Genomic DNA, 10,323 nt, shown 5'->3' with positions numbered 1-10,323 from the left:
CCATTTCCCACCCCGTCTGCGATTAGCCCTCAGGCTACATCACCATCATGTCTTGCCTGGATTTCTGCTTTTGCCCCTGTTGTCAACTCTCAACACAACAGCCAAAGAGACCCTGTTACAACAAATCAGATGGTGTCCCTCCTCTGCTTAAAACTCTCCAATCACTGCTCACCTCACTCTGAGTCAAAGCCCCAGCCCTGTCAGTCTCTCGTCTGGCTTCCTTTGCGTCTGTGTCCTCAGCCCCCTCTGTTCCAGTCACATTGGCCTCCTTGCTGTTCCTTAGATATACTAGGCATTTCTGTGGCTCATCTGTCTGCCTGGACCGCTTTTCTCCAAAAACGTCCATGTGGATACTTCTTTATTCTATATAAATGGATATTTTTCATATTTCTCTTTCACTATCTTCTGGTCTTTTCTGGAATTGCCCCTTTCTTATAATGCCTTCCTGGCCACCCTATTCAAAAATCTCAGCCCCCAAACATGTTCACTTCCTATCCTCTGTATTATTGTTTATTCTCCTAGGCTTCTTTATTATCTCAATGACTGCAGATTTTGCTTATATATTCTATGTATTTTATCTTCCCCAACACCAGAACATAAGCTTCTCGAGCTGAAGACTTTTTGTCTATTTTATTCTCTATTCCCAGTGCTTGAAACAATACCCTACACCTCGTATGTACTCAATAAATATTCAGTGAATGACTAAATCAGATTTTTCTGTCTCTAGCTCTCCTCTGAAGAAGGAAAGTTGAAGAGATGATGGGTGTGGAAGGTACAATAATAGCTTCCCGAAGATATCCATGTCCTAATTTTTAGAACCTGTGATTACGTTACGTTATATGGTAAAAGGGACTTTGCAGATGTGATTCATTTAAGGGTCTCGAGATGGGAAGTTTATCCAGGTGGGCCCAATATAATCACAGGATCCTTATAAAAGGGAGGCAGGAGAGTCAGAGCAAGAGAACATGTGAGAAAGAGGACGGAAACAGAAGTCAGACTGATGTCAGGTCATGTGCCAAGGAATGCAGGCCTCCTCTGGCGTCTGTAAAAGGCAGGAAATAGATTTTCTGCTAGAGTCTTCAAGAGGAGGTAAACCTTGCTGACACCTCTCCCCCCGCCATCTTTATTGAGATATAATTGATAAACAAAAATTGTATGTCTTTAGGGTGTACAACGTGATGATTTGAAAAATGTATACATTGTGAAATGATTACCACATTCAAGTTAATCAACACATCCCCTCACATAGTTACTTGCTTTTGTGTGTGGTGAAACACACGATCTATCCTCTTAGCAAATCTCAAGTATAAAACTCAGTATAGTTAACTATAGTCACCCATGCTGTGCAAGAATCCCAGAACTTATTCATCTTATAACTGAAAGTTTGTACCCATGGACCAACATCTCCCATTTGCCCCACCTTCAGCCCCTGGCAACTACAGTTTTACTCCCTGCTTCTATGAGTTTGACTTTTTTAGATTCCACATATAAGTGCGATCATACGGTATTTGTCTTTCTGTGTCTGGCTTATTTCACTTACCATCCTCCAGGTACATCCATGTTGTAGGATTTCCTTCTTTTTTTTAGGCTGAACAATATTCCTCTGTGTGTGTGTGTGTGTGTGTGTGTGTGTGTGTGTGTGTGTGTGTGTGTGACATTTTCTTTATCCATTCATCCTTGGTTATTGTGAGTAATGCTGTAATGACCATGGGGTGCAAGTTTCTCTTCAAGATACCAATTGCATTTCCGTCAGATATACACCCAGAAGTGGGATTGCTGGATCATATGGTAGTTCTATTTTCAATCTTTTTGGGAACTTCTGCACTGGTTTCCAAAGTGCCTGTACCAATTTGCATTCCCACCAGTAGTGTGTAGGGTTCTCTCTTCTCCACATCCTCACGTACACTTGTTAACTCTTGTCTTTTTGATAATCGGTATCCTAACAGGTGTGAGCTGGTAGCTCATTGTGATTTTGATATGCATTTTCTTGGTCATTAGTAACTTCAGCACCTTTTCATACATGCATCGGTCATTTGTATATCTTCGTTGGAAACATCTCTATTCAGGTCGTCTGGCAATTTTTAAATTGGGTTATTATTATTATTATTTTTTTGGATATTAACCCCTTATCAGATATATGATTTGCAAATATTTTCCCCTGTTCTGTAGGGTGCCTTCTCATTTTGTAGATTTTCTTTGATGTATAGAAGCTTTTTAGGTTGATGTGGTCCCATGTGTTAATTTTTGCTTTTGTTGCCTGTGCTTTTGGTGTCATATCCAAAAAATTGTTGCCAAGATCTGTGTCATGGAATATTTCCTCTATGTTTTCTTTTAGGATTTTTATGGTTTCAGGTCTTGCACTTAAGTCTTTAATCCATTTTGAGTTAATTTTCTCATATGGTATAAAATAAGGGTTCGATTTCATTATTTTGCATGTGGCTATCCAGTTTTCCCAGCATCAGCCGTCCTTTCCCCATTGTGCATTCTTGCTGCCCTGTCAAAGATTAGTTGACCATATATGGGTAGGTTTATTTCTCGGCTCTCGATTTTGTTCCATTGGTCTATTTGTCTCTTTTTATGCTAGTACCATGCTGTTTTGATTATTTTAGCATTGTAGTATATTTTGAATCAGGAAATATGATGTCACCAGCTTTGATCTTAGAACTTCAAACCTCTAGAGCTATAAGATAACAAACTATGTTGTTTTAAGCCCCTTAGTTTTAAGTAACTTGTTACAGCAGTAATAGGAAGCTAATAAAATAGACTATTTCTTCAGTCACGCCCTCATCAGCTGGTGGACGCTATCCTCGGTATTCAGATACTACCTGACCTGCCTTGCTTTGAAAGGAACTCTCTAGAGTTTGAGAAAACTTTGTCGTTTTTTTCAATTCTGCGGTTCAGATGATTGGTTCAAAACTATCTGGTAGATGGGGACTCAGACAGGAACATGCAGGTAGAACTGAGAGAAGCTGGGTTTCCTTATTTAGGCCACCTGGCAAATGGTCCCACATGCACCTGCCCTGGTTTTCTTGTGGACCACTTTTCTTCCCTAAAATTTCTCTTTTCCTCACTCTTTTCAGCCCTCTCCCTTGAGCCCCTCCTTCTCTCATACACTTGCCCTCTACGGAGGTCCTGCCCACCCTCTCAATGGAAATAATGAAATTCCAGGCCCCTTTAAGTCATCTTCGTGTCTTGCATATTTTGAAGTCTCAGACAGCAATCAATGGCTTTCCCTTTGGCTCTATTTCAGAGACCCCCAAAGTGAAAGGACTGGGTTTGGGCCTAGTATCTTTTAGCCTTCCTAGTCAGGGGGAAAGGTGAGCTTGCTCCTGAGGGTGGGAATTGCCAAAGAAGTTAAGAAATAGGGATGATTCCATGCCAGGCTTTGGCTGATTTTCCCCTAGCCACCCCCAACCAACCCATCTAAATCAACCCATAGTTTGATTTAGAATCATGTAACATATTGTCTTTTGAAAAAGAAATCATTTTCCTTGCAGATTCTCTTCTCCTCCCCCTCCATCTGGTCCACTGGAATGATTCACATTCCTCATATTAACACAACTTTGATTCCAGTTTAGCTGAAGGTACTCTGACTTTATTTTGCTAAGGGAGCATGTGTCATTCCTCCCCCAGCGAATTCTTCCAGGTTACATTTTAGAACTTTGTGGGCTAATTGACAATAAATTGTGCCCTTCCCAAATCAACCCTTTGTAATTCCTTGTGATGACAGTAGAGGAGACTCAGTTTACCCATCACAAAAACACTATAAAATAGAATTCACAGAAAATGACCAAACTGAATAACCAGAGGAGCGCTGTCATTCTAATGCCCATCAGTCGATGTCGTTTGGATCAAATGTTTTCAAGGTTTAACTAACAGAAGAGAGAGGCAAATAATAAAAGGAGTTTGTATCTCATAATTACTACCCCCCCACAAAAAGAAAAAAGGAAATTCTCATTCAAGGTAGGTGATCTTTCAGACTTAGGAGAGATAGGCCTAAGAACAAACTTTAACTGATGTACTGTCAAATTCCGTTAGAAGGCAATTTAAAGAACACTAAGTAGGCTAGAAGTTTTGTTTTATTTTAGAAAACACCCAAAAAGACAGAAAAGAGGGGTTCTCCTAAAACTCAAATGTGCTCAGAGACATTTGGCAGCAAGGATTGAGATAGTACAAGGTGTAATTAATTCCACACATATTTGAGCAAAGAGAATTGAGGAGAGCAATTTTGGAGTAAACTCTGCTGGGACATCTTTTCCACTACCTGCCGAGCCAACTATGTGTTTCCTACCCCTTCAGATCTCCAGCGTAGTGTACCTTTCTTCCACAGGCTGGCAATGCCCTGTGCAGCTTGGGGGACTTGCCTCCCGTGTCCCCAGTCCCATCTTTATGGCGCTTATGTCTCGGTGTCGTGCTTGCTACTAGCTAGAGCATCTCCTTGGCTGGACCAGAAGCTCCTCCTGGGCAGGGGCCACCTAGCGCACATCTTGACACCTGATTACTCTTAGGTGTTTGAGGCATAAATAGATGGTGGCAATTTTTGAAGATACTTAGATTTTCAAAAATCAAAACTCCAATTACATTCAGTGTTATGTGGCAACGGAAGAAAGAGAGGTAGTACCTCTTAAGAAAACAAGAAAAAGAGTAAGGGATTTCTTCCCAGCTGAAAAGGAAATAGGGGTCTGGGGCTCTGCAGGCAGCAGAGACCCCGCCTCACCTGTGGTCCCCAGCTTTGTCAGCAGTGCCCCTGCCTGAAGAAGGGCATGGAAGGAGCAAAGTTTTTGCACTGACCCAACATGCACCCCAGGATAGTGATGGGGTCCCAGAGAGTCTCCCTAACCCTTGGATGCTACCCAAGCTGCTGGGATTCTACTATCTGACAAGAGGTGCAGGGAAGAGGATGAGGTAAGGCTTCCAATTGCTGAGGTTGAGTTCTTCCTGTCTGGTGGGATGAAGTTTGGAATAGAAATTTATTTAAATGGTATTTTTACATGCATGGATTTGGAAACAAATACAGAATTGTTTCCACCATGGGAAGAATAAATCTGTTAATTCCACTATGGAAAAAAAATCAAAGCCACAAGTTAATCACGGTGTGAATCTGTTTTGATGACTAATTTGTAAGAACTGAAGAAATATTTGGGAGTAATCAGCATCGAATTACATTAAGATGGTCAATGAGATCCTTTTGAGGCGATGGTGGTAGAAAGTTCTTTAGATGATTGGATCATAAAAACTGGGATGGGAGAGTTATTGAGAAAATTAAAAGTCTTCCCTTGGAAATGCTTTAAAATCAGAAAGATTATTGATAGCCTTTGTCTAACAAGGAGCCTGGGGATTGAGTAGGTGCCATTTGAAATTCTTTATTATGTCTTCTCATTTACACCAAAAGAAACCAAACTAAATAAGAGAATGGACACACATAAAGTGCTCAAGTCAGAAAAGGCTTTCGGGAAATAGTAAAGTATAAATCAGAAACTTTGCACTTTTAGGTTGTGGTGAAAATGCTAAAAGTATAAAGGTTGTATATGTAGAAGTATAATTTCAAATTTTGGATAATTCTCTCAGTTTAGAGTAGGTTACTGTAAGGAAAACATGAAACGTATAAAATGGTAGTTTAATTATGGCTAATGATGGTGTAATTGCACATCAATACCCATAAAAAGGAAACATGTAGGAATACTGGTAGAAAGACTTATACAATTATAATGTAATTTTGAGCTGTACCTCCTAATTCCTCTGTTCTTTCATCTTTCATCCATGGCATATTCTTTGTATATAATAGTAGGCAGTCAAGTAATATTATAGGAATAAATGGAGGATGGTGTATAATGACCCATTTGGTATGTAAACAGTGTGAGTACATTTTGTCAAGGATGGAGGGCTTCCATCTTTCTGCTTGTCCATCTGTCCACCTATTTCCTTGTCCCTCCCAGAAGAATTGCTAAGTTACTGGATTGTGTGGACATTAGGTGAAACCATATGCCCTGAGGAGATCTTGTCTTTCTTCTATGCCACTGCTGGGCCCCAAAGGATATAAGTGAACAATGATGAGAGGAGATAAGAAACAATCTTAAACATAGGAAAAGATACACAAGTTCACAAGTAAGAAGCAAGACAAGTAAACCAAAATATACGGAGGTATCATTTTTTTAAACCTATCAGATTGGCAGAAAACTTAAAAGGGTGACAATCCACCTTGTGGTGAGACAGTGGGAAGCAGGAACTTTCATATGAGGCAGGTCTAAGTGTGAATTGCAACAACCTCATGAAGGGCGATTTCAAAATGTGCACCAAAATTATAAATATGCAACATTTTGAATCAGCAGTTCTGCTCCTAGGAATTCATCCTACAGTTATACGTATTCATGCCTGTGCAAAAATGGCACACACAAAGTTATTGATAGGAGCATTGCGTATAATACCAGCGAGGAAACAATTTAAGTATTGATATATTTCCAAGATTGCCCCAGAAAAAAATAGCATAAAATTCTACTTTTTCTGTTTTTTTTTCAAAAAAAAGGAGGAGGGAAAAGGGATATATATCTGAATTAGCTTGACTTATTTTAGAAAGATAAAGAAGAAACCATTGGCAGTGGTGACCTCTTTGGGGATGGGAGATAAGATGAGAATTGAGCAATGAGGGGACAGGGTAAGAGGAAACTTTTTATGAAATACCTTTTTTAATGGAGTTTGATTTAGATTCATGTAATGCAGTCTCTTTTTTAATTTAAAAGGATGATGATGCCGTGCTCTGCCGTGTTGCATTATTTGCACATACTCTGGCTGGGAGTTCTTGTATCTTGGGGCCAGAGAGGGGTGAGATCCCACCATTTGGATTTAGGTTGAGCTAAGCCTCTGCTCCAACCCCTAGCCCAGAGCTCAGGATATTGTCCTAGGTCAGTGGTTCTCAACTTGGCTGCACATTAGAATCTCCTAGGAAGCTTTAAAAAAATTCTGATGCCCATATTGCACCCCAGACCAATTACATCTGGATCTCTGGGACGGGAAGGCGGATGACCCAGGTGTCAGTGTCATTTTTTGAAAGCCCGCTAGGTGATTGCAATATGCACCCAAGTTTGAGAACCAGTGGACTACATAAATCACTTCCTTATTCTACATGCATCCTCATTGCCTGTGCTGCTTTGTCACTCTGGGACTTTACAGGTATCTGGGGTGACCAGCAGGAAGTGTTCAGGCATTTCTAACGGCTTTGTCTGAGACATATGTAACTAGGAATCGTTAAAAAAAAAGACACACACACACACACACACACACACAACCCCAAATAATACCCCACAAACAACAACAAAATGTCTGGTAGTATATTAGAGTCCTCCAGTTAGAATCAGTTTGACAAATCAAAGATTAATACAAGGTTCACATTTTGTGAATTTAGAAATTTTTATTAAGAAATCTGTATTAAAATGTACATATTAGAAAATATGACAAGGATGTTTTCTCTTCATCTAGAGTGAGAGATCTGTAGTTCATAGGGCAATTCATTGTGTCATGATAATTTTTCCAGTATTTTATTTTTTAACAGCTTTATTGATTATACTTCATACACCATACACTTCACTCATTTAAAGTGTACAATTCAATGGGTTTTAATATATTCAGTTTCACAATCATCTCTACAATTTTAGAACATTTTCATTACCCCAAAAAGAAACCCCATATCCAATAACAGTCAGTCCCCATTACTCTCCAACTCCCACAGTTTGACAACCGCCAAACTAGTTTCTCTGTAGATTTGCCTGTTCGTGACTTTTCATATAAATGGAATTATATAATATGTGGTCTTTTGTGACTGGCTTCTTTCACTTAGCATAATGTGTTTTCAAGGTTCATTGATACTGTAGCATGTATCAGCACTTCCTTTCCTTTTATTGACAAAGAATATTCCGTTGTATGCATATATCACATTTGGTTTATCCATTCATCATCTGATAGAAATTTGGGTTGTTTTCACTTTTTGGCTGTCGTGAATAATGCTCATATGAACATTCATGTATAAGTTTTTCTGTGGACATATATTTCCATTTCTCTTGGGTATATTCCTAGGAGTGGAATTCAACATTTTATTATAATAATTCAAACATTCAACAAGGTTGAAAGAGTACAAAGATCCAACTATTAACATTTTATCATCCTTCCTTTATCACGTATCTACCCATCTATTTCTCCCTCTAGCCATCTATCTATTGACCTTATTTTAAAATCTGTTTCAAGTGGCATCAGTACTCTTCCTCCTAAATCCTTCAGCTTGTATATTATTAATTGGAGTTCAATATGTGTTTCATTTTTCTTTTCTTTTGAGGTAATGTTTACATATGATGAAATGCACAAATCTTATTCACTAAGTATATTCACTAAGTTTTAACATATTCATCAGTATAACTCAAGCCTCTGTCAAGATAAGTATATGCACTCCAGGGGCTGCCATATGGCACAGCTGGTTAGAGCCTGAGCTCTCAACAAGGTTGCCAGTTCAATTCCGCATGGGATGGTGAGCTGCGCCCCCTGCAACTAAAGACTAAAAAAGGCAACTGGACTTGGAGCTGAGCTGTGCCCTCCACAACCAGGGTGAAGGACAACAACTTGGGCTCTGGAAAAGCACACTGTTCCCCCAAAAATAAATAAATTAAAAAGAAAAAGCATACTTATTCCAGAACTTTCTTTCATGTCCCTTCTCAGCCAGTTTCTACCCTCAGCCCTTCTAAGACAACCTCCATTCTGAATTTTTCTCCATGTATTTGGTTTGCCTATTGCAAAACATCATAAAATGAGAAAAGTACAATATGAACTTTTTTGTGTGTGAAGTTCCTTTCATTCAGCAGGATGCTTTTGAGATCATCCATGTTGTTGCATGTATCAATAGTTCATTCCCTTTTGAATTTTTGAGTAGTTGAGTCCATTGTGTATGAATGTAATACCACAGCTTAGTTTTCCATCCTGTTGATGGGAATCTGGAGTGTTACGACTAAGGCTGCTACGAATATTTTTGTACAAGTCTTTCTGTGAACATATGTTTTTGTTTTTCTTGGGTAGACACATAGGAGTGGAATTTGTTGATCTTACAGTGAGTATATAACTTTATAAGTATATATACTTATAACTTTTTCTTATAAGTAACTTTATAAGAAACTGCTAGATTTCCCCCAAACTGGTTGTACCATTTTGCATTTTCATTAGTAGGAGTTTTGGTTGCTCCATAGCCTCATCGAACTATAATGGTGGTGGTCTTTTTATTAAAAAATAACCGTCAACCATGATCTACCTTCCCATGATGTATCATTTCATTCTCTGAGAATCAAAAGGCAAGATCACAGGCCAGATTCAAAATAATTGCAGTCTATGATCTTCCTCTGGTTTCCTCCTAAATTTCTCCTTTATAAAGGAAAGTAAAAAAAAAATGACCAAAAGTTCTTACTTTTTATCCTATTTTCTGTCTTGGAAGAAGTACGTTTTTAATATTTTTCTCCAGTTGTCCTAAATTTATGCATCTAGAACCACAACACAGTATAATCGCTAAGAGCACAGCCTCTGAAGCCTCACTGAGTTCAAAGCCCTCTCTACCATTTTTTAGCTCTATAACCTTGGGTAAGTTACTTAACTTCTCTGGGCTTCAGTTTCCTCATCTGTAAAATGGGTATAAAGGGGACCTATGTAATTATAAATTTTTTTATAGTCTGCAAGTTTGACATAAATGACAAGGAAACACCTCAATTATTCAGGGTTTGATCATCCTGGGTTTGATTCTCGGCCGGGTACCCCTGGCTTTTCAGGTAGAAGAATTTAAAAAGTGCTTTGATGAGGTTAAGTACAAAGCACAGAATGTTCATGAGAGCTGGAAGGAAGCTGGTGGCTTCTCCAGCCTCTCCCAGCTGGAGCTCCCAAGCCTTCCCTCTTTTCTCCTACTACATTAACTCCTTCCCCATAGACTCCTACCCTCGTCCTGCAAACCCTTTTGGCTGGCCTCCTTTAAAAGTCACCTTCCCTCAAAAATGCTGGTAATTAATATAATAAAACAGCATCAAATGTTATATACAGTAGGTCCTTGAACTTCAGTTCCATCATTTTGTAACACTGAGATGCCCTAGGAATTTAAATCTTGTTTATATCAATTAGTCTCTGTTAAAAGTGGTTTCCTTATATGCCATTTCATTAAAATCCCAAAACCTATTGATGACATTAAGTGAGGACTTACTGTGTTATAATCATATGTATGCTAAGGGCAAAACAACACAAATCTTATTCCAGACTAGAAAGATGCAACACTAGATAAAATGTTTGTCTTCCAAAGATGGTGACTGGGTA

This window comes from Rhinolophus hipposideros, assembly GCF_964194185.1.
Source record: "Rhinolophus hipposideros genome assembly, chromosome: 4".
Lineage (NCBI taxonomy): Eukaryota > Metazoa > Chordata > Mammalia > Chiroptera > Rhinolophidae > Rhinolophus > Rhinolophus hipposideros.
The sequence above is the reverse complement of the archived record's forward strand: the minus strand, read 5'-3'. Positions refer to the sequence as shown.